Here is a 6,043-nt window from a genome sequence, read left to right as displayed (position 1 = left end):
AAAAAAAAAAAAAGGAGGAAGAATCTGGGGTATCTAAGGGAACACTAGAGAGGATCTCATCAGGGTTCCTTCCTCAGCAAATACAACAATGACCAAAGTCACACAAGCTAGACCCTTCTGTAGAAAGATCTTTTAAGTCTCCAATTGCACCGGTCCCAGATGGGAAGGGATGAAGCTGGATGCTAGCACATGTGGTAAAAACACTTAGGGTTTTGAACTGCCAGCTCAGCATGAGTCAACAGGTCTGAGGTGACTGCCAAGAAAGCCACTGTAATCTCGGCCTGCACTCATAAAAGAGGCACCATGGTGCAGCCTGCCGTTCAGAGCACCGTGTATCAAGGCACAGGGCAGAGAAGGTGGCCGGGAGGGACTCAGAATCCTGCCCCATGGGGGACAGTGGGAATAAGTGGTGGGTTGCTGCCTGGCCTTTTGGGGGCAGAGTGGTGAGAACTTCTCAGACTTAGGATTGGTGTGTAGTCTAGGGTCAGACTATTTGAACCAAAACCCCAACTTAGCTATTGACTGTGTTTTTCCTATGCACCAGTAATGAAACATCTGATTTAATCTTCACTACAACCCTCTGAAGGAGTACTATTTTTATCCCTCTGAGACACATTAGAACATGGAAGCCCAGAAAGACTAATTAGCTAGCCACATATCACACAGCCACCAAGTGGAAGAGCTAGGCTTTGAGTGCAGGGAGAGTGCACTTTCTTGTTCTCATTGTGCCTCAGTTTGCCTTAGTGTTGCATCTGTAAACTATTCCAATACAGAAAGGCTTAAAACAGAAACATTACTTGCTCAGAAATCTGCAACCTGGGCCCAGCGTTGTGGGAACAGCTCATCTCTCTCCACACGACATTGGCTGAGATGTAGCTCAGTGTTAAAGCATGCACCTAGCACACATGAGGCCCTGGGTTTGATCTCTAGCATTGTATATACAAGGAAAGAGGGAGCTAGGATACTAAGTCACTCTCCATTTAGTGCCTAGGACGGGAAGGACCTTGGGCAAAGGGCTAGGAACTGGAGCTGCTGAGGCTCCTCAGATCTCACTCTGTGGGATCCCCCCATTTGCACCCCAGCATGGTATCTATGGGGTAACAGACTTCTCACCTATCAGCCCCTAGCTCCCTGCCACATGTCCTGAGACCCAGTGAGAGAACCAGGAGAACATGTTAATCAGAGGCTCAGAAGTCAGTGTCAGTTAGGTCTTTTGCACCGTACTGGCCAAGGTGGTTGCAAAAGTGAATCCTAGTCCGGGAGCAGGAAACCTAAATTCCACACTCAGTGAAGTAAGGGCCTGTGAGATGGAATAGATACTGATGTGTCTTTCTTTGAGGAATACTATATACAACAAGTGCTTCCTGTGCTGACATGGAACTAAGTTTCTCACAGCCCCTGGAAGTCATAACCACTAAACTCATCCCAAAATTCTGCCCTAGAAGGAGCAATTATCCCATTTTACAGAAGAGAGAAGACTGAGACTGAAATACAGGAAGTTAAGCCACTGAATCATGTTACCAGTAAATGAGATGAACCCAAGGTGTATTGACAAGACCATCTCCATGAGCCGGCTCGCTTGGTGGCAGCCACAAAAGGCACCGCAGGCAATGGTGACTAATGGGGGAGCCTTGACACCCACCCACTGGGGTCCACATCTTGGCCCCTCCCTATGCTTACAAACCACATGTTCTTGGGCAAACTTCTTCCCACCATAGTGCCTGTGTGGATGAATTAAGACAATGCAAGTAAAAATGCTTAGCACATTGTCTAGGCACTGTTGAGGATTCTATAAATGTCAGCTGTTTTTATTTTAAAAACAGGCCCAAGAAAGACATCTTTATTTTTAAAGACAAATCTGTGGCTACTGCCAAAACTACATGTCATACATCCTCAAGCCCAGGAAAGGCTGCAGGCCACAATAGATGGGACACTGCGGCTCGCTCATCTGGGAAGTCAACCCCACTCCCTCTCTGCTTCCAGCAAAACAAGGCGAGCAGTAGAGCTGCTTGTTAGAGCTCCTCCACTGTCCCTCCCTGGAGGGGACCTCATCTGACTCAGCTCAGGGGCTCAGGGGGGATTCAGTGACTCACTGAGTATCAAAAACTGATTAAACACCCTCAGGTCTCAGGGAACAAACACCCAGAAGACCCGAGGTTCTCTCCCTCAGGGTCCCCTGAGGAGCCTCAGACAGGAGAATGTGGGCGGGAAAATGAGCCAGGCTTCCCAAGGCCAGGGGCTCATCATCCCTGCCCACGAGTCTCCAGTGGTGATGAGAACTGGGCTCTGTCTGCCACGGAGGCAAACCCAAGGGCCACCTCAGGACGGAGACCTGCATCCACTCGAATATCTCACAGCCCCGCAAATTTAGCACACACCCCACCCTGGACTCAGGTCTGTCCCCCACCAGACCAGGCCCTTCCGTGGAGGTCTCCCTGGTGCTCCCAGTGGCTCCAGCCAGCAATCTGGCTCACCTGGATTCTCCTCCGCCTGCCCCACACGTGACCTGTGCCAGGTCCTGCTGTTTCTGCCACCTGCTCACTGCCTCTGCAAGTGATCTACGCGGCACTGTAACAGCTTCCCAGCCCGCCTCCCTGTCTCCCCCAGTCCTTCCCCCTCGCCGGCTGCTGGTCTCAGAACTAAGTGGCATGTGTGTGAGGGCTGGCACTCTTAGAGGACCCTTCAGGGGCTCCCCTGGCCTTCCAGGTGGAGGCCACACTCCTCAGCGCAGTGTCAGGCCTTGACTGCCCATCTGTTAGACTGGATTATGTCCGCCAGAACTCATGTGTTGAAGTCTCATCCGCAAAACATGGCTGTATTTGGAGATGGGGCCTTTACAGAGAAATTGAGTTAAAACAGTTTTATTAAGGTACACTCTAATCCAACATGGCTAGTGTCCTTATAACTGGACTGCCCAACAGACTGTGTGGGGACCATACATAGGTGGCTCCAGTGAAGTTTCAGTCCACGCAGCATGGAAGTACGTAACTGTGATACCGCAGCAGGCAGGAGCCACACTTGGGAACCCAAGCCCCAGAATTTCTGGCCGTTTCAGTCAAAGTCAGGACAAGGCTCAGTCACCTCCACGAGTGACCACAGAGCCTTGTGCCCCTCCACGCAGCCCTCAGCCCTCAGCCCTCATGGAACAGCTGCACCCACCACCACCTTGCCAGGCGGGGCCTTAGTTCCATGCACAAGCCCTGCACAAGTGCTTCCTGTGCTCCTGACGTGGAACTAAGTGCCTCATCTGCTCGCTGGCCCAAAAAGCAGTGGAGAAAAGCCTTCCCAGCTAAGTCTGTTGGGCTCTGCACAGTCCCTGCAAGAGACTGGATCTGGCCTGGATTTTACCTAGAAGGAAGTAATCTGGGCTCTCTGAATAGGGACCCATTTACTTAAAAGGAAAACAACTTAATGTTTGCTCTATCTGGCCTAGAACGAGGTGCACACCAATTCCGCCTCTGCACCTTTCCTGGTCTGTTTTCATCTGTGTCACTTGCCAGCATCATCTAACTTAGTGTTTAATCAATTTTCTCGCTGACTCTTCCCTTCTGCACCCTGTATCATCCCAGTAGGATGGGGAGAAAGGCTCTGCCCATTGTGCCCTCTGCAGTTTCTCTTCTGCCTCCCAAAGGCCTGGTGCATGGTCATTGTTGGGTGTGTGCCATTGATATGGACAGAGAGGAATGAGCGAGTGCACACTTCCTTCTTCTGTCCTCTCCAAACACACGGGGATGCGTCTCCACTCTCGTCACTGCCTTGATGATTCCCAGGTACTCCCAGCAGGGACCCTCCAAGCCCAGCTCCCCTTGCATCTTTCCTTTCTCTGCTCACAGGAAGGCCTGGGCTGCCCAGGGATGCTGCTCTGAGCCCTACACACGTCCCCCCAGGACCATGGCAGTGTGGTGACTCATGTAGGACCAGCCATGCCTCCACTCGTCTTGTAACTCATGCACAGCCCACCAAAGCCAGGCATCCTTCCCCTATGGATGGAAGTTCGTACGCAGCCTGAGTCTGAGGCTGGGACCATGGCTGTGGCGGTACCAGGTACATGCAGGGTCCCTCCACAGTTCTGCCTTGGGACAGGAGGAGTGGCGGGGTCCTGGACGCTCTGAGGGTGGGAGGTAGCAGGGAGGTCAGGCTCCACAGTCGCCACAGTGGCAGCCACCCAGACTCCGGAGCCTCCCCTCAGACCAGCAGCCTCGTGGGGCTGGTGTGAGAAGCAGGATGAGAAAAACAGGCCAGAGAACAGGATTGTGGCCAGCAGGGCGGGCTGGGCTAGAATCCCCCCCAGCCTCTTGTTCGCTGCGTGACCTGAGAGCCTCTAAACCGGCCTCTTCGCACCTTGCTGTTGTTTAAAGGTCTGGCACATGGTTAATGAGAGAGATTATGAAATGTAGAAGCACACAGGGAAGTGACCTGGTCCCAGGTCACAAGAGGGAAGAGCAGGTATGCTGCAAAGTTACAGTGTTCTGTTGATGTCTTAGCACTGAAGAATTGTTCCGTTTTCCTCTACTCTGCCCTCCACACCACACCTGCACTTCTAGGTGGAGAAACACAGTGACATGCTGAGCCTGAGGCACAGCCGGGTGGCTGGCTTGGCCTGGATCCTCCCAGGAACCGCAGACCCTGGGCGCCTTTGCCTGGGTGTGACCGAGAGGAGATGTGCATGTGATTGCCCCGCGGAGCCCCTGGAGCCAGACTGACGGTGGTTCCAGTCTCAGCCCTGCCACTCACCTGCCTGACCTTGGCTAAGTACCAACTGCTCTGTTTTGCTTTCCCCTGCAGAATGTGGTCAGGATAGGCAGCCCCTCTGTTCCCACAAACACCGTGCTTTCCAGCCTCTCTGCCTTTCCTCTTGACACCCTTGTCCTCACTCATCTCTGCCCACCTAACCAGCCCTCGAAGTCTTACCTAGGTCCCATCACTGCCAGGTGTTTCTGGGTCCCTCTGTCACCCCTGGCTTCCCTTTCCCTCTGACACGTGCCGTTTTCTGTGGCAGTCACCCTGGCACAGAGTGGCAGGAGCATACATTTTATTTCCGCTCCTCTTTTCAGTGATAAGATTTGGAGCCACACCTGGGTTTGCCTTCAGCTTTGTGACATCAGTGGAGCTGCCTAAATTCTCAGAGCCTCAGTTTTCCCATCTGTAAGAAAAGGACATTAAAAAAAACCCTCTTACGGTCTGTGGTGTGAACCAGAGGAGACAGTGTGTACAAAACCTTTAGTACATGGGATGTGCTCCTTACCTGTTATCATATGTGACATGGTCCTGGCACTGAGCAGGTGTTGCCTCTGAAAAGGCTGTCATTTGAAAGTCATTCCTTTGGGTTCTCTCCAGCTTCTGAAAGGCAAAACTTGGGGTTAGTGGTGGCCCCAAGAAGCTGCAATGATGAATTCTCACAAATGACTGACCTCTTGTTTGACATCAGAACTCTGGTGCCTAGTGAGAAAGCAGAAAAGCTGATTACTGTTTCGCAAATCGGGTGGGCGTGGTGGCTCAGGCCTGTAATCCCAACACTTGGGAGTCTGAGGGAAGAGGATCACAGAGAGCTCAAGACCAGCCTGGGCTGGTTTCAAAAAGAAACAAAAAAGCCAGAGCTTCTCGGCCTTAATCTTGGTCCCAAGCAGAAGTGAACATAATGTGGGAAATGGCTTCCATTCACTGAGGGGCCTTCGTCCGTGTTCTTTCTATAAACCTGGTGACAAACCTGCAGGGTCATCACCGGTCTCCTGTTAAGTGACTTCCCCAAGATCACGCGAGATCTGAGACCGAGCTCAGATTCAAGCCAGGTCAGTGTTACTCCAGGGCTCCCACAGACAAGAAAGAGTAGGAGGAGGATAGGGAGAAGATGCACACCCCCGTGACAGGGCAGAAAAACAATCTGTGAAAATGTATGGCTGTATTTATAGAAAATTAATTCAGCATACGACTTCATCATAAAACCATTTCTCGAAACATTAACTCCTATCAATGTTGTAAAAGTCCTGGAAGCTACACATTTTCATTAAAAAAAAAAAAAAACAAAAAAAAAAAACCTCTTATC

At 51.4% G+C, this 6,043-nt stretch overlaps 1 long non-coding RNA gene across 1 annotated transcript in view; it reads right to left on the bottom strand.

The window, feature by feature from the left end:
* LOC109117965 overlaps positions 1–6,043 on the bottom strand; it is a 28,540-nt gene that overhangs the window by 19,509 nt on the left and 2,988 nt on the right. Inside the window, exon 2 of the long non-coding RNA XR_004516397.1 lies at positions 5,246–5,340. This is a non-coding gene — a long non-coding RNA (uncharacterized LOC109117965). The remainder of the gene's footprint in view (positions 1–5,245; positions 5,341–6,043) is intronic.

The sequence above is a fragment of the Fukomys damarensis genome, unplaced genomic scaffold (assembly GCF_012274545.1).
Source record: "Fukomys damarensis isolate Sample0158 unplaced genomic scaffold, DMR_v1.0_HiC HiC_scaffold_9, whole genome shotgun sequence".
Taxonomy (NCBI): domain Eukaryota; kingdom Metazoa; phylum Chordata; class Mammalia; order Rodentia; family Bathyergidae; genus Fukomys; species Fukomys damarensis.
The sequence above is the reverse complement of the archived record's forward strand: the minus strand, read 5'-3'. Positions and strand labels throughout refer to the sequence as shown.